This window comes from Sabethes cyaneus, chromosome 3 (assembly GCF_943734655.1).
Source record: "Sabethes cyaneus chromosome 3, idSabCyanKW18_F2, whole genome shotgun sequence".
In the NCBI taxonomy this organism is placed as follows: domain Eukaryota; kingdom Metazoa; phylum Arthropoda; class Insecta; order Diptera; family Culicidae; genus Sabethes; species Sabethes cyaneus.
This window is the reverse complement of record NC_071355.1, coordinates 170,152,798-170,178,555: the sequence shown is the minus strand read 5'-3', so window position 1 is coordinate 170,178,555 and position 25,758 is coordinate 170,152,798. Positions and strand designations below refer to the sequence as shown.

At 39.7% G+C, this 25,758-nt stretch overlaps 1 protein-coding gene across 1 annotated transcript in view; it reads left to right on the top strand.

Annotated features, from left to right (window-relative positions):
* Positions 1–9,501: 9,501 nt before the first annotated feature.
* Positions 9,502–25,758, top strand: part of LOC128742538 (mucin-5AC) — a 92,553-nt gene continuing 76,296 nt past the window's right edge. Inside the window, exon 1 of the mRNA XM_053838937.1 lies at positions 9,502–9,545. The gene's annotated coding sequence lies outside the window, so the exon portion shown is untranslated. The remainder of the gene's footprint in view (positions 9,546–25,758) is intronic.

Here is a 25,758-nt window from a genome sequence, read left to right as displayed (position 1 = left end):
CAGAAGCGCAATTTTCGCTTGAGAACGTCAGTCGCGGGAAATGTGATGAAATAAAGCCCAATTAGTCCAATAAAAACCTAGATTGTTGTTGATTTTTCATTGCAGTAGTACACATCGGAAAACGCGATTGTAGTAATATTGATTTTACAAGATCACCAAAAATTTCGCAAGGATGTTATTAAAAATAGGATATTTATACTTATATGGGCCGTTGCTCACGAAATTCATTCTTTTAATGTCTCTACATAGAGTTTCAATACGTATTTCTTGGATTAAAAGCGGTGGCCCAACCTGTACAACGTGGGCCGAGTATGACAACATTTTTTGTCTTTACGTAAATGCCTATAACTTTATTATTTTTTAAGCAATCAGTTCAAAATTTTCCAGAAGTATAGCTTATTCTTAGACCTTTCCAACGATCTATTTAGATTTTAAAAAATCTTTTTGAAACCGAAGTTATGGGCGGATGTCAAAAAGGCGGCCCAACCACGACGACATTCCCCTAATTAATTGTTTCGCAGTTTCTGTTATTTATAATCTGAAACTAGAGCCTATATAACTTCCGTCGCAAACTTTTACTACATAGTTTCACACCGATAACATAATCCGACATCCCTTTCGCGAAACTACCGTTCGAACAGTACACCTCTACAAAACAACAATTTTGACCTCGATTCGAACCAGTACCTAGGAGTGTGCGTACCCTCATCTTCGAACCGTGGCCACCTGTTTCCCTTTGGTTGTTAGGTTGATCGCAAATTTCCAGATATTCTTGCAATTATAGAGTGCTCGTTCGATGACTCGCGTCGCCCAAGTGCTCCGGTTGCCAGTCAGGCAGTCAGTGTGAAGATATTTAAAAACCTCTCTCTTCCGTTTCGCACATTTTCCATGCTGAGGCTGGCGATGATGCTGTTGGTTGGTGTTAGCGTTCGGCTGACGAGAACTCATTAGGCCCGCTTTGAGCATCGACTTACGAGTTTTCCGGTTCTCTCCATTTGCCCTGCCGGCCCGGCCCGATGCCGATGGGACGGCCCCACTTCTCTGCCGAGTTCATAACCGGTCAGAATGGCTCGCTTAGGTTTTCTTGAACTTGCGTTTGGACGTGGACGTGTTTGTGTCTGCATATTCCTCACTGCAAAGCAGCACTGTGAAACTCTGACGAGTAGTGCTGGAATTCATAATTACACTAGATCGTAGTTACAGCCAAGAAGAGGAGCATATAAATAATAAAAACAAAACAACAAAAAAGAACCGTCAGACTAATCGTTAGAAGCATGAAGTAGCGTAGAAAAACGGTTGTTTCCACTAACGGTACGACCGATTGGAAATCGATTGATTCTATACCCGTCTGGACCGCCACGCCGCCGCTGGTCGGGGACGTTTCACGGGCGCCGCCCTCCGGTAGAAAATTGTTTTAATTCTTTGCGCTCGAGGTAAAATCTAATCAAGTGAGATTATTATTAATTATAATATTTTCAGTTGGACAAACTATTTGATATTTAACTAATGCATCATATCATACAAATATCACATGTAACGGAATGTCCTCGTGATTGAACCATCATCTTATGAGTGAATACGCAAAAAAATCTGCTTCAAAAGGAATTATGGAAAACTAAATGCATCGTTGGAAAAGTTGGAAAAGGAAAACATTTTGCGTGACTGTCGTCCATTAGTGAATACAATAATGCTCCGATTTTGTCAGCCCCATGTTAAATTTTGGGCTGACGAAATGGGAAAACTGACAAAATCGGGAAATTTGTTCAAAATTCAATACCTTGCAATATCGAAGACTTATACTAAAAATTAAATTTTAACCTTCAATTGGTCAACCGGAAGCTCAATGAACCGGGCACAGCACTCTGGTCCAGAACCTTTTTTTTATTGCGCATTGGCTTTGAGCGGGAAAACTTGGTTCCAGGTTTATGGAACCTTTGGAATACAGTAGACTCTCGGAAAAGTTAATCGATTGGGGAATGGGTCGATTAACTTTTCCGAACTATTAACTTTTCCGAGTAGTCCTAAAAATCACTGAAAATGATAAATACAAAAGCGAAAAATGCATTCTGGAATATAGGATACACATTTTTATGTATTTGGAAGTTGTAATGGAAAGAAATATGTAGCAAGATCTTTATGAAATAATACTTAGTTCCTTCCAGTAAGTTTAAAATAATCGGTTACACTAGTTTACTTTTGTTTTTTCTGCGACTACGTTTTGATAATGTTCGCGCATATTTTTAGTTCCTTGCTGTTCCTTCTTTGGCATTTAAAATTCATCTGAGTTTGCGCTTTTCCAGTATGTTATCAATAATCCTGAAGTATGTACCTGTATTGAATTATTGTTGCGACTATCCGGTACAAAAGTTTAATTTAATCCCAGTTATGATGCGACTCTGTTTGAAACTGCGCAAAGGCGACAATAAACTGAAAAATGAGAAATAAAGATAGAAGGTAAACTCACGTCCACGTGTGTGGACGAACACTTGGACAACCAATAAATTCAAACTCTCAGAAAAGTTAAGGCAAAAATTAACTTTTTAGAGCGTTGCTTGAGAGCTGATATACGCTTAACTTTTCTGAACAATTAACTTTTCAGAGAGTTAACTTTTCCGAGAGTCTACTGTACTTTCATAAAATTAAAGGTTCTATCGTCCAACGGAATTCAAATTTTGATTAATCCCCCTAAAAGTGCAATAACAAATTTGGTTTTCTTCAGTTTCAATATAACACATTGATGTGTTCTGCAAAGTTCTACAGCATATTATAACAAGAAATTTTGCTGAAGACAGTAACCTTTTATCTCTTCACCAAAGATAGAAAACTCCTATTTCTCATAAATGAAAAATCGTTAAAATCAGTTTTCCTATTTTAGCGGTTTTTGTTGTTGTTGTATGACTTTTTACTGTTTTACAAAGTTGTACAAATAGTAAACATACACAACATTACTGAATATAGTATACTTCTATCATTGTTTATTTAGGAACTATAGAACTTTTACTATAAAAATACCCTAACTTTGACCCCGAATTACTTGCAAGAAGGCATCATTTCATTCAAAAACTGTCCACAGAGAAACAGAATAGTTTCAAAAGGCTGAAAAGTTTTATAAATCATGTTTAAAAGCACAAAGGTTAAAAAAAATTCATAGGCTGACAAAATCGACATAAAGCTGATAAAAACGGGGGTAGACAAAATCGGAACATTACTGTATTGCGTTCTGCGCTCAAAACTATGGTGGTCCAACCCTTACTATCACAAGTGGTCCGATCTTTACAATTAGCGTAACGGGACCGGTTTGGTATGGTCTTCGTATAAAGTACATAACATTTAAAACGTTCTGTATAACTATAATGTATAATTCTTGATAATTTCATTATATGAATCACTAGCTGAGTGCCCGATCTTACTCGGGGTGCCTTTGTCTCACAGCCACTTGTACATCAGTTATTGTAATCGAAATGCTTATAATACAAACATATTAAAATATTGTTCCTCTTTTGGAAGTTACTCCCCATTTGTCAACGTCCCCTCTTTTGTCTACCCGGCCACTTGCACATCTGTTTTCATTACGAAAATCCCTATGAAACCCTATAAAGAAAAAGAAACAAAGAATTTGTTTTCTATTTGTACCTTCCGCTTTTAACAACAGTTACCCCACCCATAGGAAATGAATAGGTTTGTTATTGTACTTTTTTGTATGCAGTTTTTTATTTATTTATTAGTTTAGTACTGCATCCTATCCTGATATATGAAACATGCCATATAAAGCTGACCAAGAGAAAAACATGGTGTTCTCTGATCAACTCCACACTGTTTGAATGATTGCTCCTGTAACTCAAATAGAGTTGGCCAACAACACTTTGCACTAATTATCAAACACTTTTTATACGGGCCACTTTGATTCGGTGCATAATTACACTTGACAAACCTACAGCTGCGAGCATTGCAGTTTAGTGTTTCGTATTGTGTTTTTTCTGTTGTACGGATAAGTTGTTACTGTCATGCGGGCGTTACTCCACCCTTCCTGTCAGCAATCTCAGATCATCAACTCCCCCTTTTGTCCCATCGTCCCTTATGGGAGAACCGTGTAAACATTTCGAAGCCTCACCCTGTTAAGAACCCCCCCAATTTTCACAACTCCTTCAGTTCTGATTCCCTTATACCAAGGAACATGTATGCCAAGTTTGATAAAGAACGGTCAAGGCGCTTCGGAGTTATGGTCTCCTCCCTTATTACCCTCCCCCCTTCTTTGTCAACCCCTGGTGCTGACTCCTTGATGTCAAAGAACATGTGTGCCAAGTTTGACAAAGAACCATCAAGGCGTTTCCGAGTTATGGCTCCCCCTTATTAGCGACCCTCCCCCCTTCCTATTGAGGAACCTCCCTCTCCTTTTTGTTAACCCCCCAGTGCTTCTCTTTTGTCGAGAAACATATGTGCCAAGTTTGATGAAGAAGCGTCCAGACATTTCGGGGTTATAGCCTCCCCCCTGTTATGAATCTCTCACCCTCTTCTTTTCAACCCATCAATGCTGATTCTCTTATGTCAAGAAACGTGTGTGCCAAGTTTGGTGAAGAACCACCCAGGCATTTAAGAGTTATGGCCTCCCCCCCTGGAGTTATGGTGGAACATATAAACTCACGCTCACATTTATATATATAGATAGATAGATAGATAGATAGACAATGGGGCGAATATTTGTGTCCTAACAAAGATTTTATTACAAGTGGTATTTTCTAATTTAGATAGTCAGGTTACAAAACGGTGAGCGCTTATGTATGAAAGCTAATCTGATATATAAAAATGGATTTCTGTGTGTCTGTCGGGATGTTCCTTATAGAATCGGAAGCTACTGAACCAATCGGCGTGAAAATTTGCATGTAGAGGTTTTTGGGGCCAGGGAAGGTTCTTATGATGGATAGAGACCCGTCCCCCTACACCCCCTAAACACAAATTGTTGCATTATTCGCGAACTAATCAAGCAAATGGAACAAAATTTGGCATGTGGATGTTTTTGGTGACAAGAATTTTTTCTATGGTAAATTGAGACCCCTCCCCTCTTTAGAAGGGGAATTATGACTACTCTGCCCTTTAAGAGGGGGGGGGGCTTCCATACGAATTTCCTCATAACTCGAGAACTTATCAATCAAATGGAACCATATATGGCATGTGGGTGTTTTCGGATACAAGAATTTTTACCTTTGTTATAGTATATAACAAAGGTTTAGAAATTGGTCGAAAAACGGATCAACTTCGTATCCGAGGCCCGGAGGGCCGAGTCACATCTACCAGTCGATAGAGCTCGACGAACTGAGCAATGTCTGTGTGTGTGTCCAGCTCATTTTCTATCGTCTGTTTCTCGGATATTGCTGAACCGCTTTATGCGCTATTAGTCTCATTTTCAGCACAAAATCGTAGAGTAGTACGGAGCGACTGGCGCTTAATCAGATATTATCGTATATAAATACTTATATAGTCGTAACGCTCAAAATTATTCGTATTCACGTATATCGCCTCCAAAATAGTACGGATATGCCAATTTTGCGCATGAAATACGATTTATTTAGCACGTATATCTGTACGTAATGCTGATTTTTACCTTTTTTATACATATGAAAATGCTAGCTGGGACTCCCCTGATTTTGTAGGTATGATTGTTCCATTTCAATTCGGTCGAGAGTGAGAGACAGGAAGAAAAAGAGAGAGTGAGAGAGGAAAATGAGAGATGAAGAAAGAAAGTGAGTGAGAGACGTAGAAAGATAGTGTGTGTGTGTGTGTGTGTGTGTGTGTGTGTGTGTGTGTGTGTGTGTGTGTGTGTGTGTGTGTGTGTGTGTGTGTGTGTGTGTGTGTGTGTGTGTGTGTGTGTGTGTGTGTGTGTGTGTGTGTGTGTGTGTGTGTGAGAGAGAAATTTTTACAGATTTTACAATCATTCGAAGAAGAGGCGAACCAGCCGCAGGTTGAAAACTTCTTAAATAAGGCCATTGCAAATCATTTTCAAAGTTTTTGTCACTCCTTCTTGGAAATTGGCTTTGAAAATCGGGGAGCAAAAAAATAATTTGTAGGATATGAGTTAATATTTTTTTATAAAATCAATTGTCTGTGGGTTCTACAGCTTGAAAAACTCGAAAAATGAGTGTACGAGTTGAGTTAACGCTTCTAGCACGAAATAGAAATGGAAGTTCAAACAGTGGAATTTCCGAAACTCGGCCAAAAATATTTTCTTTCGTTTTTGTCTTTTTGTTCGTAGATTTTTGCATGAAAAAAACAACGCATTTATTAAAAGCAAGAATAGGTTTTCTGAAGTTTTTGGAGCGTCTTAGTAGAATACGAAACCTAAAATTAAAAATCAGAGGGGTTGTGTACAAGACACGACCGCGTATATAGGTGACGGACGCAGGACTACGTTAGTCTCTTTGTAGTGATAGTGGCATGTATTCATGCTTGTAATCATTGGATTCTTCATGTATACATGCTATATGCAACATATATACATGCTACATGCGTAGTATGTAACATTTATCAAAGTAATAACATTGCATACGTTCAGTTTGTGATTGTGGATTTGAAAATAATTTAACAAAATCAAGAACACAAACTATTGCTTTCCTGCTACCTTACTGAAATTAAAAATTGTTTTTATTATCCATGGTTTCCCACGTAGAAGGGATACCAATTCAATCCTATTTTATCAACAGCACATCTTTTCACTACACTTATAATGGAACGGCAAGCACGCGTATTCATACAGAGTCGTATTATAGCCGAACAGTACAGCTGTAGCATATTTTCCAACACAGATATCAAGTTCGCCGAGGTTTAATCGTCTCGCAGTAAAAAATTTGCGATCTGTTGGGACAATGAACTTGCGTCATTTTTTCTGGCACATTTCTCTAACACAGACATCAAATTGGACTAGGTTTAATCGCGTTCGTAAGAAATCTGTTGGCACGAGGGGGCTTTGTTACTCTCTCTGGCGTACTTCCCAAGCAAGGACATCAAAATGGTCTAGGTTGAACCGCGGTGTTAAGAAATCTTGTTGAAATGAGGAAACTTGGTCACTTGTTTTGGCTTACTTCCCAAGCACAGATATCAAATTGGTATAGGTTTAGATCATCGTAAAGAATCTTCCAACCAATCACGAAGCGAGAATTCTAGTAAAACATAGGTTCATCATTTTCAATTTTTCAATAGTTCAACATCAAGAATCCATACTTTTCTTCATTTGGGTCAATTCTTAGAAGACTTTCCGATCGATTGGTGTAAGAGTATTGAAAATCGATCAGAAAACCGCTGAGCTATTAGCACTCAAAACCTATCGCTCGCATTTTTCGATTTTTTGGAATGACACCCTATCTCAAAACTTGCCGTAAGAAGTAGTCCTACGTCAAAAATTTATTCGTGTCCAACAAATTTTTTTTAATATAGCCAGTTTTGAAGTGGGGCGGGGAGTTTACAAAAACATCCTCAACGACAATGAATTAAGCGTATTTTATTATTAGGAATAAAAAATTCTCCAAGATTGCCCAGCCTGATGAGTTTTTATAGTTCTCCCTTGCACAATACTGCCTTGTATCTTGCACTGTTGTGTCACTTTGCGAGGATCGAGTGTGCCTAGGGTGATTGATCTATTTTGGGCAGGCTTCACAAGTACTCTATTTTAGATATTTCCATTCGATTTTGCCGTAAATGTCTAAAAGAGAGTGTGAGTAAAGCCTGTCCGAAATAGATAAGTCGCCCAAACATTATATTAATAATTAATACAATCAATCAAGTTCCAAATATTTCAAGAATATCACAAAACGAAAACAACATAATGTGGTATTATCCTCATAAAGCCAGTGGAGCTTGTGTCCTATACTCTAATTGGTCTTAATTAAACCAATCATACAATACGCATTAACCAGAAAAAAAAACAAACAAAAAATTAAAAATTGAAATATATCAAAAAGCATACCACTGTGCCAAAAATACAGACAAATCATTAACCCGAGAAGAGTGCATCATGTTTTGCGCAGCTCGAGTCTCAAATTGAGTAAGAGGAGAAACACGCGAACTAGTAGTAAGGCAAGTTCGATTAAATAATTACATACCTCATCCGGCTATCTCCCTGGATACAAAAGATACCGTAGAAGATGAAGAAGAAAAACGACCATGAAAAGAAAAACTCACCGATATCGAATTGATAAATTTGCATCCACAGACAAACCTAGCGAAATAAAAAGACTTATGCTTTCCCTTCTTTTTTCTCCGTATCGTTTCAGTTCATCATACAACATTTAGCAATCGGTGCTCTCGTGGCCAGCTGCCGTCGATTGATCGGACAAGCTTTACCCGACGAACGCAGGCAATCAGCTTTGCTCCGTGCAGACCACGGGGAGGAAAGTTCGGTGCACAGCACAGTGAAATTCGGCAGCATCGCGAGTTTCTTTAGAATACGACTCGGTCAAAACCGGGCGGTGACGCGTCCCCGCCAGTGAGTAATAGCTTTTGGCCGCGGTAACATCGCGTGGTGGGTAGAGAAAAAAGTGAAATTTCGGTTGGCTTTCGCTCGTTATTACTTTGCATCTCGCGAAGAAACACACGCCGATAATGGTGTTAGTCAAACACTGAGTGTCATTGGCAGTTGAGTGGCAGACAACGTCAGGGTTAAGTGTATTGGCGAAATATTTTTGGTCGCGATCAGGAAGTTTTAGTGGAAACCAGCGGTGACATCCTAAACTTACACTGTGCCCGCAGAAGTGATTCGAAGTTTAGAAATCGATTCTCAACCGTTCCCAGCGAAACTTGTTTCGAGTGTTCCGTGAACCGCGTCACCCTGTTCGGGGCAAAAAGTGTGTTCGATATCGAATGTGCAGCGCGAAACTCGACAGCTGAAGAGTCCTTCCATAATGATACCGATTTGCATCGCTAACGGTAGTGTCTATAATCGTAGTTCCATCCCGCAGAGGCAAGTCGTCAAAGTCTGTAGTTATTACCACGTTAATAATCTGCATCATTAACCGCCGAGGTTTGTCCCGTGAACTACACAGCGCCATCAGCATCAGTAACATCCGTGCTAGAAAATAAAATCGATCGGTTTCCTGTCGCCGTAGTTTCGCCGACATCAGCGGGAGAAACTAATGAAAATAGGCCTTCTCTGACGGGTTGATAAATCGGGATCGCCGCCACCTGTGTCTGTGCGCTCGTCTTCCATCTTCCCGTGTACCCATTCGGTCCGTTTAACTCTCCGTCTTCTTATGCTGAGTGCGGGGCGTTTCCGACGCTCTTGAGAAAGAAAAAAGTGGAACACAGTCAGGCCCCAGTTCAGAGCATCCGGCGGCTAGTGCCGCGCAGATATAACGGGTTCAGTGGAGCGTATCATAGAATTGGTCGAACAAACGCAGTTTGAACAAGCGAAAAAAAATCTAGCTCGCGCTTCAACACACACGTGCAGGAAGAAAACATACAGGTGCATGCGAGGTTCCAAGCTGGACGTGGAGACGTAAAGTTCGAGTTCAAGTGCCGCCGATAAAATACGTTGTCGTCGTTCAAGACGAGCTGTCAAGGTGAGTTGAACTTGGAACGAAGTATTACCACGCGCGCTGGGGCGGGTTAAATATTTTCATAGCAATTTCAAGGAGGATTTCTGTTGTGCTGCCAGCACTTTGAGTGATTGATTTTTATTTCACACGGTTAAATGAAAACAAAACGTGCTCTGTACTCGCATGCAAATTAGAATATGTATTTTATAGCACGATGAATACAAGTGATATTGGCGAAAAGTTCTTCCCTTTGCCTACAAGTTGCATTAAACACGTCATTTCAAACTGATCTTAATACAATTTACTGCACAAACCCATATCTAATCATTCCCCTAAAGGATAGCTTTCAGCTTTACTTTTCCGTAATAAACCATCAGTCAACACAATGCGTTGTTGAGTGTAAATTTCACGCCTATTTTCCACAGCTCACTCTCCCTGCTGGATTAAGATTAAATCCAATTACCAATAGTGGTTACGGATGCTTTTAACACCTCTAGACTCCGGCAAGACTGGTTCATGACTATAGCTTAAGTCTTAACACTCACTTGTAACGTATAAGTGATTTAGCTTAAGAAAAAAAATTTCTTAAAAATAAACCATTTTTTAACCTTGAAAATAAACCAAAAGACACATTCCGCCGTGACGTTACAACGTTTTGACTCTTCTTTGCACAGTATTTGTGCTTCAGCTGGGAAAATCGTTGAGAAACCCCCAAATATTATTATATATTTGGAAAGAGCATAAAATTTCCTATTAAAAGTGAACAAATTAATAGCATTTGTTTTACCTAGATGGTTTTGGGAAGCAAATATGTAACGTGACGTTACAACGCGCCAGAAATTCGTCTATTGGTTCTTCTGTTCAAAAACATGAAAATTCTGCTCTCTTTCAAATTTTATCTAAAAACTTTCTTCTATGATTTAATAAGAGATGAATACTGAACAACTTGCCATTTACAGAATTCCGATAATCAGTGAAGTTAATTTTAAACGAGCTTTTACTTTTCGTGACGTTACAACGCTCTGCTTTACACAGAGAGGGTCGTAGCTCCGTTGTAACGTCACGAAAAATCTGTCCAGTTAATATTCGTTAATTATCGCTGTTGCTGCCTTCTGTATATAAGAGATAATCCAAAAACGTGTTGTTAGTTTGTCTTTCACTATTTTGACTACGTAATTGTGGGGTTGTTCACAAATTACGTGGCGTAGTGGGAGGGATTCTAAGAAAGTGATACAAGTAATATCATCGAAACCTTAAGACATAGCATAATAGTTGTTTCAGAAAAATTTCTTCATTTAAAATGCACTTTCTAACGGTGAAAAAATATTCGGACATTAGGGTGTCCTCAAGCAGATACAAAAAATATTTTCTTTATTTTAAGTCAGAAATGATTGGTGGCTGCAAAAAATTTGTAGTCAAACTAATTTTAAGAAACTTTGTTGACCACTGAAGATTTCTATTTCTTACATGAAAAAAGTTATAGAGAAAAACTCTTAGGGACACCTTTAAAAATAGTTTTTTTTTCATCTAGCGCTTTAATAACGCTTCGTATACCTTGCAAATGTTCTAAGAAATTGGTCATCTAATCAAATTGCACATTTTTGTCGAAAATAGTAGAGCTCTATCCTTTTCCCTTTAGAAGCTATCACTGCTTTTTTTTTAATTGTACATGTAATCTTTAAGGGGGTGTATCTCGGGGGAGAGCAGCTATGAGCAGCTAAACTCACTTGTTTTTTGTGAATCAATTTATGCTGTATTCCACCATGTACAACTTAGGGTAGAACATTGTGGAAAATCTAAAAAAAGTTATTATGAGATGCCAGAAGTGAAGACATGTCTTCATTTTGAAGACATTTTTGTTACAAAAAAGTGAAATGTCTTCACTTGAAGGCATGTGAAGACATGTCTTCACCATGCAATTTAAATGGGCGGAAAGCCGAAAGCAGACAAATGAAGACATTTTTCCTTGATTCGTGAAGACTTTTCAAAAAATCACCTGGCATCTCTGGGGATAGCTCCTAACGGGAAGAAGATGGATCTCTACTATTTTCCACAAAAATGTCCAATTTAATTCGATTACCAATTTCTCAGAACATCTAAAAGGCGTACGAAGTGTTATTAAAGAGATAGATCGAAAAAAAACTATTTTTAAGGGTGTCCCTAAGAGTTTGGCTCTATGACTTTTTTCATGTAAGAAATAGAAACCTTCAGAATTCAACGAAATTTCTTGAAATTAGTTTCTCTACAAATTTTCTGTAGACAGCAATCATCTCTGACTTGAAATAGAGAAAATAATTTTTGTATCTGCTTAGGGACACCCTAATGCCCAATTGTTTTTTCATCACTAGAAAGTGCTTTTTAAATGAAGAAACTTTTCTGAAGCAACTATTATGCTATATCTTAAGGTTTCGATGCTATTACTTATATCTCAATTGTTTTGAATCCGTCCGGCTGTCTGCCGTGACGTTACAACGCAAGCTTTAATCAGTTGTAATTTAGGTTCTACTTAACTTAACTTCATTCTTTGGGCACCGTTTTAAAGGTGATTATGAGTACAAAGAGAATACGGATTATTAGATTGCTCGAATTTGTACTTTTCTGCGAAAGCGAAAAAGTACACCTTTTTCGTGACGTTACAACGCAAAAAAATGGTCCTATTCAATCCACTTGAAATTAGTGTTCGACATCGGAACGAAAATTGAAGTCCGGGTTCCGGTCCGGTCCGGTCCGGTAAAAAATCGGAACGAATTTTTTAGGTCCGATTTCGTTCCGGTCCGATTTAGCTCTGTTCCGGTTCCGGTCCGATTCCGGTCCGGAAGTCCGAAATTGTCCGGATGCAAAATTGACCAATTTTTAAAAAATAGGTAAATGTCAAAGGCAAAGCTTTGAATGTGTGGAACCTTCCGTAACTACTAAACGCTAACCGGCCTGAAACGGATAATTTAAAAAAAATGGAAATGCGACACCATTAACTGGTGCTTGGTAGCTTACCAATCATGGAATGGTACACTTTTAGACATGAAAGTCAGCTTTTAATTAAATAATTGCCTGTCAATCGCCAGTTTATGTTCTTTTAATGAAAATTAATTCAAATTCGCGATTTTTTATTTTCTCAGGAAACTTCCAATCAAATTTTACAGTTTTCTCGGACATCACTTGCTTCAAAAGTTTATAACTTTTGAACAATTTGTTTTATGAAACGGCAAAAAAATTCTTAGCCGCTTGACAAAAATACCAGTTGGAAAAAATATTTCTCACGGTGGCGGAAAACTCCTGTAGAAAAATAAAATCACTGCAGTTTCTTACAGAGTCTCATCATAACTGGGATTAAATTAAACTCTTGTACCGGACAGTTGTAGCAACAGTTCAATACGGGCACATCTTATCTCAGGATTTTTGATAACATACTGGAAAAGCGCAAACTTAGATTGAATTTTAAATGCTAAAGAAGGAACAGCAGGGACGAAAAATAAACGCGAACATTACCAAAACGTTGGCGTTGATTTCGAAAAATCAAAAGTTAACTAGTATAACCGACTATTTTAAATTTACTGAAAGGAACTAAGTATTATTCCATAAAGAGGTTATTTTTCTTTTTTTTTTTTTCTTTTTTTCGGGTTATCTAACTGGTCGCTTAATCTTCTATACCTATAAAAATGGATTTCTGTCTGTCTGTCTGCCGGTAAGTTCCTTATAGAATCGAAAACTACTGAACCGATCGGCGTGAAAATTTGCATTGTAGGATTTTTGGGGCCAAGGAAGGTTCTTATGATGGCCAGAGACCCCTCCCCCCACCAAGAGGGAGGGCTCCCATACAAATCAAACACAAATTCTGCATAACTCGAGAACTAATCAGGCAAATAGATTAAAACTTGACATAAGGGTATATTTGGAGATAATTTTTTTAATGGTGCACCCTTATTCTCTTTAGGAGGGGAATTATGACCCCTCCCCCTTTAGGGGAATGAAATACAAATTTCCTCATAACTCGAGAACTAATCAAGCAAATGGAACCAAATTCGGCATGTGGGGGATTTTGTAGGCAGGATTTTTTTGTCATAGTTTAAGATCCCTCATCCCTGTGGTAGGGGAATGAGAACTCTCATACAAACAAAACAGAAGTTTTTACGTAACTCGAAAACTAATCGAACTCCGGAAATTTTAGACTTTTTCATAAAACATAACAGACAATAACAAGACCACCAAAAACTTTCTGCAGCCCCCCGCAGAAATCAGCTCTGTCTAGGTTGATTTGTTTTCCTAGGTCTACCTCTATTACTTTCCTTCAGTTGGGTCCGAACGAGCGACAACGAGTGAGGAGAGGATCACCCCGAAGATCGAAATGGTACTTTTCATGAAAAGGTTTTCCGTGAAATGGGACATTCCGCGTAAGGTTTTTCGCGAAATGGTATTCAGCGAAATGTTATACAATCACGGCGCATATTTAAGTGCTATCCGCTTAACAGGGGGATTGTTTTCTACTTTATTGTTAGGAAAAATTGAAAATTTGTAAATTAAAATACCCATGCTCTCATAGTGACGTAACTGCCAAAATGAGTTATCTTAGGTTGAGCTCCTCAGAAACTTGCTAAACTCGAGATTGTGACAGATTCACGATTTATGTACAACACATTTTAATTTGTGGCAATACGAAGTTTGCCGGGTCAGCTAGTAGCATATAACACTCTGCGCTGAGCCCTTTTGTGATGTTAACAAAGTGTCAGGGAGACCTCAAACATCAGTTATACCTGACGAGGCAGGCAATGTCGCCCACTTAAAAACAGGTAGAGTCCCAAGCATAGCCGTCACGCCTTTGCCCGCAGGCGGAGGCGTTCCGGCCCTGCGCAGACTCCATGAACTGGCTCTAAGATCTCTCTGCGAAAGGCCGGAATGCCATATTTGAAATATAATGATGATGATAATGATGATGACGATGACGATGATGATGATAATGATGATGATGATGAGAAGAAAAATGATAGATCGAATTTGTAAATGTGCTTTGGACTTTTTGTACTACTTGAGTTAGACTAATCTCACATTTTTATTCTTGACCTTGAAATGCGATCATACTTGAGTTATAAAATGTAGTATAGTGAAGTGGAGGATTCGTCAGCCCCGTCTGACACCGGTCATCAACCGCGCGGCCGCTTTCTATTTTCTAACACAAACAACGACAAATGAACTAATAGGAAAGACAAATTTCGGAGCATTGGCGGTTATCAACTTATCAGGGCAAATTGAATCTTTCATTCCCCCAGCATTTATGCACTGTCCCAAGATACAAAGTAAATTGAGCGCAGTACAACTCGGACGTTCGCGGTAGTCGACAGAAGTTTTAGAGCTTATAAAGCTTTATAGAGACGCACCCGCCTTCCTACCCTCGAGACCAAAGAGCTAGTGCAGTAAAGCTGTGGGCTTAAACGTCTCTCTAAGACTCAACCCCTCCCTATCGACAGACCCCGCGGCCGGCCATCAGAGCACAGGTCAGCCACGGGGTCAGTGCAAAAATCCTACTGACTATTTAGCAGCACCGCCCAGCTGAGACTCGAACACACGACACGAATTGACCTAATTTTCCCATCTGCTATCTAAGCACATCTATTATTATACCCGTAATCATTATAGAGTGGTCCTTCGGCATCCAACAGGATCTGGTATCCCACTTACATCCCCTTACTAGCCCTAAGCCAACCAATCCGACATTTTTCGGACATATTTGTGACAGCTGTGATAAATAGGGATGAATCCCAAAAATCATCTATTAATTATCAGAGATCCCCATACTGGCCTTATTCTTAAACGGAATAAAAGCACTTTCTGAACAACGCAACAATCGCATTTGGTAAATTTTCACCCCGAGTTCTCAGCTCGAAATCACAAAAGTATTTTGACATATACCCACAAAGCCCTACACCACGACAAGGTTCAGTTTTATCGTAGGGAAGCATTATTTCATAAAGATCTTGCTACATATTTCTTTATGTTACAACTTTCAGATACTTAAAAATGAGTATTCTGCATCCGAGAATATATTTTTCGCTTTTGTGTTTATCATTTTCAATGACTCTTAGGACTACTCACAAAAGGTAATATTTCGAAAAAGTTAATCGACCCATTCACCAATCGATTAACTTTTCCGAGAGTCCACTATATTTCAAAATTTCTTAAGACTTAGAACATGGGCTTTCCAACATTTGATTAGAATTTTGCACCGTCATAGAAAATGATGTGGAAAGCTTGTTCCAACTAATATTTTTCCTGGATTGCTGAGAAAATTTTATTGCATTTTCATAAAAAAAATGTTCTGCAATGCTTGGTTTTAAAACTATAAACTTTCGAAATGAGCTGTGTTCGAAAAAATCGAAAAATTTCTAGTGGAGTTTTCTGGGAAAATAGGACAGCATATTGTTTTCATTAAAAAGTTAACATCCTATGCTCGTAAGCAAAATTTCATGAAAATCTGAGACTCTTCGGCCTAAACCTATACGATAATTTTGAAAAATCCGATGAAACTATTGAGTTATCTTTCATATTGGACCATAAGCGTGAATATCGGTTACCTTTGAAATTAAATTTGAGGGATCATAAGGCACGAACCGATGCTGCGAAACGTTCGGTTTTAAGACCCACAGATATTTTCTAATTTTTCAAAAATAAATCGATTCGCTGGACTTGTTTTGGAGCCTTCAACAGAAAGTGTATTATTGCTAGCGAAAGTATTGCCTTTCCTCAATACTGAGGAAGTGAAAGGAAATTAGTTTTAAACATACATAGAAAGCAAGTCCTAGTCATCGTTTCCACTGCGGTCAGTTTTACGATCAAAAGTGCTCCGGACTTTTCCGGACTTTCAACGGAAGACCTGGTCCGGTCCGGTTCCGGAACGCTTCGTTCCGGTTCCGGTCCGATAAAAAATCGGACTCAAAAATTTCGTTCCGATCGGACTTCGGACCGGGTATCGGACCGGACTTTCCGGACTTTACCCGGTCCGATGTCGATCACTACTTGAAATACAAAATAACTGCAAAATTACATCCAAACTATTTTTGAAATGGATTCAGTATATATTTCTTTGTATGTTGGTCGAAAACAAGTGATATTATTAAATGTTTTAGCGCACTGTAGCAACATTTTTAAAAATATCACGAAAAATCATTTATTTCTTGTAAATTTTATCTATTTTCGATGCACGTTTTATATAACTTCCGAAAATGCTAGAATCCCACTTATGGCAGTTTTTAAAGGTTCAAACATTGCCCAATCATGGAAAAATATTCAACTATGCTAAAAGCAACTTTTATAAAATGTCTGATTGGTATACCGGCCCGCGGAATGTGTCAAAAGCATTTTAATTAAATGGTTGAAAAATAATACAAAATCTGTCGAAGAATGGTTTCAAAACCATGCTTCAACTGCAAAAGACTAAAAATCACAACGCTCGCACAAACGACGAACCCCGTATTAAGACAGACCTAAAAAATTATCGCACTCTAGCAACATTCTTTTTCGGTAGAATAATTCTAAAAAGCTGATCCGATACGCTATATGCAGAGCTCATTTCGCAATGCTTTAAACTAATTTCGCTGCTTTCTAAGGCGCTCCGTGGCGAAAACCACCCAAGCAACGCAAACACCACCGTTTCCCACCGTCGCGACGCGTCGATCGGAGAGTTTTTTTTTGTAGCACCTACAGTGTCATTGACAGCTAGATCCTATCTTGAATTGTTTTAGTCCATCACAGGTCAGAAACGGATTGCATATTGTTAAAATATGCGAACATACTGACAAGCACAGGAGGAAACGTCCGTGATGCGCCGAAGCGTATCACCGTAAAGTGGCCGAAAATATGTCCGTTCGTTCAACTCGGGAACCAGGTATGCGATGGCGTCACACAGTGAGACACGCCACTGAAGACCTGGGACAAAATTGCAAAAAATAAAGTCAAACATTGAGAAAGAATGTCTATGTAGAAACATGGAAAATAAACCAGCAATTTTAATGTAAAAATTCAAAATTAAAATGAATTGAAAAATCTTGATATTAGTCTAAAAATATTAACTAAGCGAAGGTGTGAATGACCTGGGTATTCTATCCCACCATGCAACCGTGAGCTTGGGATTCCTTGATGTATATGTCTGATAGTTCGAGACTGATATTGAATGTGAGACTTCTGGTTGTTCAAATTATGCTATTAAATTAAATGAAATGATATATTATGAAAGAGTTTCGCATTATTTCCTTTAAAAGGGCTGAGTTAATAACTTCTACACCAGTTAATGGCTTAATTGCTTTCAGTCCAAAGCAGTTGTTCTTGGCAACTGTTGGCAACAATTAGTTAGCCACCAACTAATTGCGACTTGTAACTTACAACTTTACTATCGAAACCGAATAACTTAATAAATTAGACGTCATCATCAAACCGCACATCTACTAGTACATCAGCATCATTTTATGGCAATTTATATTATTTACTAGCTGACCCGACAAACTTCGTATTGCCACAAATTAAACTGTGTTGTTCATAACTCGTGAATCTCGGATGACCTTTCTCACAATGTTGAGTTTTGCAAGTTTCTGGGGAGTTCATTGGTGTTTTAATATACAAATTTTCCTCACAGTAAAGTAGCAAACAACTCCCCCCATTGCTTAGCCTGATAAAATAAAGCGGATAGCATTTAAATATTCGCCATCATTACAATACCATTTTGCGGAACATCAATTCTCGGTTGACCATAACGCGGAATATAGAATTTCGAAGAATACCATTTCGCGAAAAACCTTACGCGGGATATACCATTTCGCGGAAAATCTTTTCGTAGAAAGTATCATTTCGCAGGGGTGATCCAACTGAAGGAAAGTAATAGAGGTCAGTAGATCTAGGAAAATAAATAAACCTAGACAGAGGTGATCTCTACGGTGGGATGTCTCCCCGCAGTGGCCGGCAAATCCGACGGCAGGTCGCCGGCAACACTCGCGGCCTGTGGCCGTCTCGCGCTGAATTATCTAATGTTACTATTGATAGTTTTTGGTGGTCTTGTTATTGATTAATGTTTTATGAAAGAGTCTAAAATTTCTCGAGTTCGATTAGTTTTTGAGTTACGCAAAAATTTCTGTTTTATTTGTATGATAGTCCTTACCCCTCTACCACAGGGGTGAGGAGTCTCAAACCATTAAAAAAAAAACTTCAAAAAAAATCCTGCCTCCAAAATCCCCACATGCCCAATTTGGTTCCATTTGCTTGATTACTTTTCGAGTTATGAGGAAATTTGTATTTCATTTGTATGGGAGCCCCCCTCCTAAAAAAGTAAGGGGTCCTAATTCATCATAGAAAAAATTCATGCCTCCAAAATCACCCACATGCCAAATATGGTTCCATTTGATTAATTAATTCTCGAGTTATGAGGAAATTTGTATTTCATTTGTATAGGAGCCCCCCCTCCTAAAGTGGGGAGAGGTTTCTATTCACCATAGAAAAAATTCTTGTCTCCAAAAACACCCACATGTCAAATTTTGTTCCATTAGCTTGCTTGAGTTATGCAGAAATTTGTGATTCATTTGTATGGGAACACCCCCTCTTAATGGGAGCAGGGGTCTCTAACCATCATTAGTATCTTGCCTGGCCCCAAAAACCCCTATATGCAAATTTTCACGCCGTTCGGTTCAGTAGTTTTCGATTCTATAAGGAACATTCGGGCAGACAGACAGAAATCCATTTTTATAGGCATAGATTTGTATGGGAGCCCCCTCTTGGTGGGGAGAGGGATCTCTAACCATCATAAGAACCTTCCCTGGCACCCAAAACCCCTACATGCAAATTTTCACTGCGATCGGTTCAATAGTTTTCGATTCTATAAGGAACATAAAACTGACAGAAATCCATATTTTTAGGTATAGATTTGTATGGGAGCCCTCCTCTTAGTGGGGGGAGAGGACTTTTGCCATCTAGAGAACCTTCCGTAGCCCCAAAAACTTCTACATGCAAATTTTCACGTCGATCGGTTCAGTAGTTTTCGATTCTATAAGGAACATAGGGACAGACAGTCAGACAGACAGAAATCCTTTTTATAGGTATAGAATATTATTAGTTTTTGATTAACTATTGACGTGAGACTACTCTCTTGGACCTTCCCTTACAAAGTTAACGCTTATTTAAGTTTTATTTTTCCTTAACATCACGAGCCAAAAGCGATAACTTTGTAAGAAAAGGTCTTAGAGATTTGCAATCTTCTGCAAAAACATGTATTTTGAGTTCTTCAATAATCGCCTGGAACCATATATTCTCGTAAAATGCAACCAACATAAGCCAAGTATGAAAAACTAATTTTTGAAGAATTTTCAAGAAAAATGCTCTATAGGTCTGCACTCGATAGAGATAGAAATGTCATTTCTTTAGTAAAGTTGTTTATCTTTATATTTTCCATAACTTTGCCGAAGAGACCATGTGTCTATCTACTTACATAAAAGAATGGACGTGTATCGAGCCTTTAGCGAACGCAAACGTATGCTTGCCCTACTCTTATTTGGGTGGTTGAGGACAAGGAGAACCCATAAAGTTTATAGTACTCGACTTAAGCTTTAAGATGAAGCAATGATTTCATAAACCCAATTTCCCCATTCAACCCCATAGGCTCGTGAAACTATGGAAATTTAAAGCTTGAATATATGATATCTTAGAAAGTAAAAGTCCCAGAGATTTGCTGTCTTCTGCAAAAACGTGTATTTTGGGTGCTTCCATAATTACTTAGAGCAATGCGTTCTTGTAAAACGCAACCAACAAAAGCTAAGAATGAAAAACTAATTTTTAAAGAAATTTCAAAGAATTTGTCCTATAGTTCAGCACTCGATAAAGATAGAAATTTTATCTTTTCAGCAAAGTTTCTTGTTTTTACATTATTTATAACTTTGCCGAAGAAACTATGTCTGTATTTTCTAAAACAAAAAAGTTATTTTTTTATTATAGGGTAGATGCTCCAGTAGTTGTGGTATTACCAGTAGTGGTAGAAACTCGAAATATATCATAATTTTAGCGGATTTCGAGATAATTTCAGTTGTCTATTGTTAAATATATATTTGTTAACAGTTTTATCTAAGATACACAGTTCAAATTTAAGATGTTGGTGGAAAAATTACAAATTCCTTTTGAGCAGACCAATAAAGTGCAATTGCTTTAGAAATTCGAACCAATCCATAGCATTTTAACAATCCTGCGCTGTTATCCACCTGCTGCCATGCTCACTGCAAGCGTTACTAAGGCGGTAAACAACATTCCACTATTATAGGCAAATTTTCCACTATTAGAGGAACATTACCACTACTTTAGGAGCACATACTAATGTCAAAAAAGCAATATTTTAGATATCTCAACCAGTAGAATGGTATAATTTTGGTATGTATTTAAAGCCAGCATTATGGTGCACCATATTATCATGTAGTTCAATTGGAAACTGATAAATTAAGCGTTCAAATTGTCTTTACACACTATCCCCGGACATAATCCCTCCATTACTGGAGCTTCTACCCTAGTAAACAATGATTAGCTTTTTACAGATTTAGATTAAGAGGGATGTTCGTACGAACAAAAATGCTGAACACCATAAATGATCAAATGAAAACAAAAGAAACTAGAAAAAAAAGTTCCACTTTTCGCCCTTTTGGAGTATAGTGCACCGTAGCCTGCCACATTGTACTACCTTCACTATATCATTATATGTATTTGTATACTTGATGCCGCTCGTGGTTCTTGCGCTTGTGCCACACTCCTTTTTTCCATTTTGCCACCAAGTATTGATCGCGGAATTTTACGCTCAAAAACCCCAAATACTCGTCGATTCCTTTAGCGTCCATATTTCATGTCCATACAAAGCCACAGGGAGGATTAGTGCGAATTTACAAACTATGGGACTTCAGCTGGCTACGTAATCCATAGAAAGCCCGAATCGCGGCAATTCGTCGTTTTACTTCGCGGTTTACATCGTTGTCACATGTCACGAGCGAATCAAGGTATTTTTTTAGCGAGTAGGGAAATCTGCTCAGCACCTTAGAAGATACGGTACTATCAGATACCTGAGAAGACAACTCAGGGAGTGGGGTTTGGTTTCCCGACCCCCCTAATGGGGCGTGAGGACCCAGACCCACTACAACTCTACTCGAGTCTCCAGCCTCAATCCCCCCTGGCACCACCTTATCGGTATAACTTCAGGGAGGAGCTATTGTGCTCAACGCACCCTCCTAAAAACTACTGGACTATGGTAGTTAGGCTGCCTATTCGCCCTTGATCGGTTCTCCAGCGGTTTTGTAGCTCAAGTACAATCTGGGTAGCAACTGCATTGACCGCTCCCCAGACGTCCGAGCTAGAACACATCCTTTCGACTAAGTTATCCGGTGTAGTGTCCTGTCCGCTCACTGCCTGCATGTTGCTTCTCGCGCCCACGAAACGAGGGCATATAAAAAAACATGTTCTGCAGTTTCTTCTACAACCACGCATTCGGGACACGCGGGGGACTCCACATGCCCGAACTTGTGCAGATACTGTCTAAAACAACCATGCCCTGACAGAATCTGTGTCAGGTGGAAGTTAACTTCGCCGTGGCGCCTGTCGACCCATCCGGATACTTCCGGAATAAGTCGGTGTGTCCACTGGCCCTTTGTAGAATCAGACCATGCCCGCTGCCATGTGGTCATCGAGGCCGATCTTGTGGTACTCCGTATGCCTCTAGTTCCACGTTGGTTGAAGCACTTTGCGTCCTCACTGATGATGATGCAAATAGGCATCATACCCGCTAAGACGCAGATTGCGTCATGTGAAACTATACGATACGCACTCGCCACTCTCAAGCACATGAGACGATAGGTACTTTCCAGCTTACCTAAGTAGTTTTTGGTTCCTAACGCCGATGACCACGCCGGCCCGCCATACCTGAGTATGGACTGAACCATGTTGGCTAATAGCCTTCGCTTGCTGCCATATACCGTAGAGCTATTAGACATCATACGAGACAATGCCGAAATAGCTGTGGAAGGCTCTCGCATGCATAGTCGACGTGGCTGCCCCGAACTTGAGCTTGTTGTCGACCATGACTCCCAGGAATTTTAGGGACCGCGTTGACGAAATAGTGCAATTCCCGACTCAGATATTTGCTTGCTGCACCGACTTGCGGTTGTTCACCACGATAACCTCCGTTTTATGATGCGCTAGCTACAGATTCCTGGATCGCATCCAATCTTCAACAATGCTCATAGAGTGGGCAGCCGTCAATTCAACCTCTCTGATAGATTCATCGTAGACTACCAAGGTGGTATCGTCCGCAAAGCCGACAATCACCACCCCTACCGGGAACTTTAGCTTCAACATCTCGTCATATATGACGTTCCACAACACCGGGCCCAGTATAGAAACTTTGCGAAACCCCTGCGGTGATTGGAACACACTTCTGACCCTCCTCCGTGTTGTAGCATAGCACACGATTCTGAGATAATAATTTTCCAGAATTCTGTACTCCCCCGGTCCACTCGCCACCGGTACTTGAACGTTCCGAAGCGAGCTGGCTATGGAGTCCCAGCTAGCGCTATTAAACGCATTTATCACGTCGAGCGTGACAACTGCGCAATAACGGATATCTGTCCTCTTGGGTTGGATTGCCACCACGGCTGTCTTAGTGACAGACAAGATGGCATCCACCGTAGATTTGCCTTTTCAGAAGCCATATTGGTTCCTTGACAGACCGTTTGTACCCTCCGTGTACTGTACGAGTCTGTTAAGGTGGGTTATCCTTCCTCCTTGCTGGAGGGTTATCCTCCAGCACCTTGCCGGCAGTATCGAGCAGACAAATCGGCTTATTTGACGAGGGGACATCTGCAGGTTTTCCCGGCTTCGGCAATAGGACCAGGTTCTGTCGCTTCCAAATGTCCGGGAAGTGGCCATCTTCCAGGCATCTACTCATTACTGCCCCGAATAATTCGGGAGCCTCTAGAATAGCCGCTTCAATGGCCATATTCGGGATTCCGTCTGGCCCCGGCGCCGTGCTCACCTTTAGGGATTTAGCGATCTCAATGAGTTCATCGTTCGTAACCGTCACTTCCTCCCCGACCTCCAAACCGCCGTCGCCCACGTTACTATGGATGTTCGGCTGGGAGGCCGACCATCCTACGCTATGGCCTGAGATACTGGAACGTCGACCGTGGGACGACTCAGCGGCCTGGGGCCAGGGCCTTGGCTCGTGGCGTGGAAAGAGGCCCTCGATGATCCGCTCCGGCATCTCTGGCGATTGTTTTGCGGGCGCCATCACGCGCTTGGTCTTTGCCATTACGACCCTGTAGGCATCACCCCACGGGTTCGCATTGGCACTAGCACATAACCTTTCAAAGCAGGCTCATTTACTAGATTTTATCCCACTCTTAAGCGCTGCGCGTGCAGCAACAAGTGCTACTCGATATTCAGCCCTGCCTTCGTCCGAACGAGCTCTTTGCATAATTCTCCTCGCACGAAAGCGCAGTTCCGCAATTTCACCTGACCTAGGTCGACCTTTCCTAGGCATGGTAGCGTCACATGATCGCGACAGTACCTCAACCAAATGACCAGCGTTCGGATCGGGCATACCGCGATCACTGTACTCTCTCCGGATCGCTTCCACAAATACTCCGGGATCGAAGTATGATGTCTTCCATCCCTGGGTAGTTGGAGTGTTGGCTCTACTCGCCGCCTGCCGCCTCGTTATCTGACCGATACCATAGCGGACCGCCTGATGGTCACTGTGAGTGTGGCCATTGTCTACCCTCCAGTCTCCTATCAGACCAGGACTGCCGAATGTCACGTCGATGATAAACTCCGCACCGTTCCTACTGAAGGTACTTGTGGTGCCGACGTTGGCCAAATCTACGTTGAGCTTTGCTAGAGCCTCAAGCAGAATCCGACCCTTATGGTTCGTGCGACGACTTCCCCACTCTACCGCCCAAGCGTTAAAGTCTCCCGCCACAACCACCGACCTTAGACCAGTCAGCACAACTGATACCCAAGTAGCACACGTTGTCACAATTAAGTCGCAGCGGCTGATATGCGACAAATTTAAATGTAAAATTTGGGTTACAGTAACTCAAAATATAACCTTTGTGTAGCCGAAATAGCGCAGCTTATGTAACTAAATATGGTTACATTAACAGTTACTCAATAACCAATATGTAACATACACAAAATGGTTACTATTGAAGTTACACTTTAACTATAAAATGATTTTCAATTGGTGGCAAATTAGTTATCTTGAAACTATTATTGCATGGCGAAAACAATGCAGCAGGTTACAATATTGCTTGAATGCAAGAAGATTTATTTCAATCTATGGCTATCAACGTCAAGCAGTAAACTTAACTGATGAATATAGAAGAGCGTATTAATTTTGCCCGTTATCTCAAGAATAATTTTAATGCAGTTTCAAATTTATGGTGAAACCTATGATTCTAGCTTTAAAATATTTACGCGCCCTAATTTAATCTAGCTTTTCATTACTTACTACTTTAATAAATTTATTTTTTGCAAAACAAATTTTACAAAAATATTAAGATTTTAATTTTTTTCTGATTTTTTCAATTTATTCTTTGCCAGAAATCATTCAAAAAAAAAATTGAAATTCAACAAAAGTAATTTTTGAGTTTTCGAGTGATAACTTAGAAAAATTCATAGCCATTTTGCCTTTAGTTAATCATACAAGGTTACATTTCAGTTACATTCTAATTGTATGTAACCTAAACTTTGCATCTGGTTACGCTATTGGTTACGGTAACCAATATCAGATCTGTTGTCGTCACCTGGTAACTAAAATATTTCTTATATCATTTTTAAGTTACACAGTAACCTTTTTACATTGCCGGTTTCGTTTCAATGTAACTTGAACGTTTTGACGTTTGAGGGTAAACAAAATTGATAATTTAATAACAGTGTCTCCGGAGAAGATTCCGTATATCAATCGAGTAAGCAAACGCATTTTCAAGAGCATTTTGCAACCCGTGTACCAATGGTTTATCTTTACTATGAGTAAAATTTTCGAGATCTACGTGTTTACAAGGTACAGTGGACCAGTTGTTGCGAAAATGTTACTAGCTAACTTTTTTCGACTTCGTAACTGCTCGTAACGGAAAATTAACTGTTTTGCGACCACCAAGTTGACAGCATGAATAATGGTTTCATTTGTGTCATTTGGTAACTACTTGGTAACTTTTTGAGATTTTGGTCATCACAAAACTAAAAT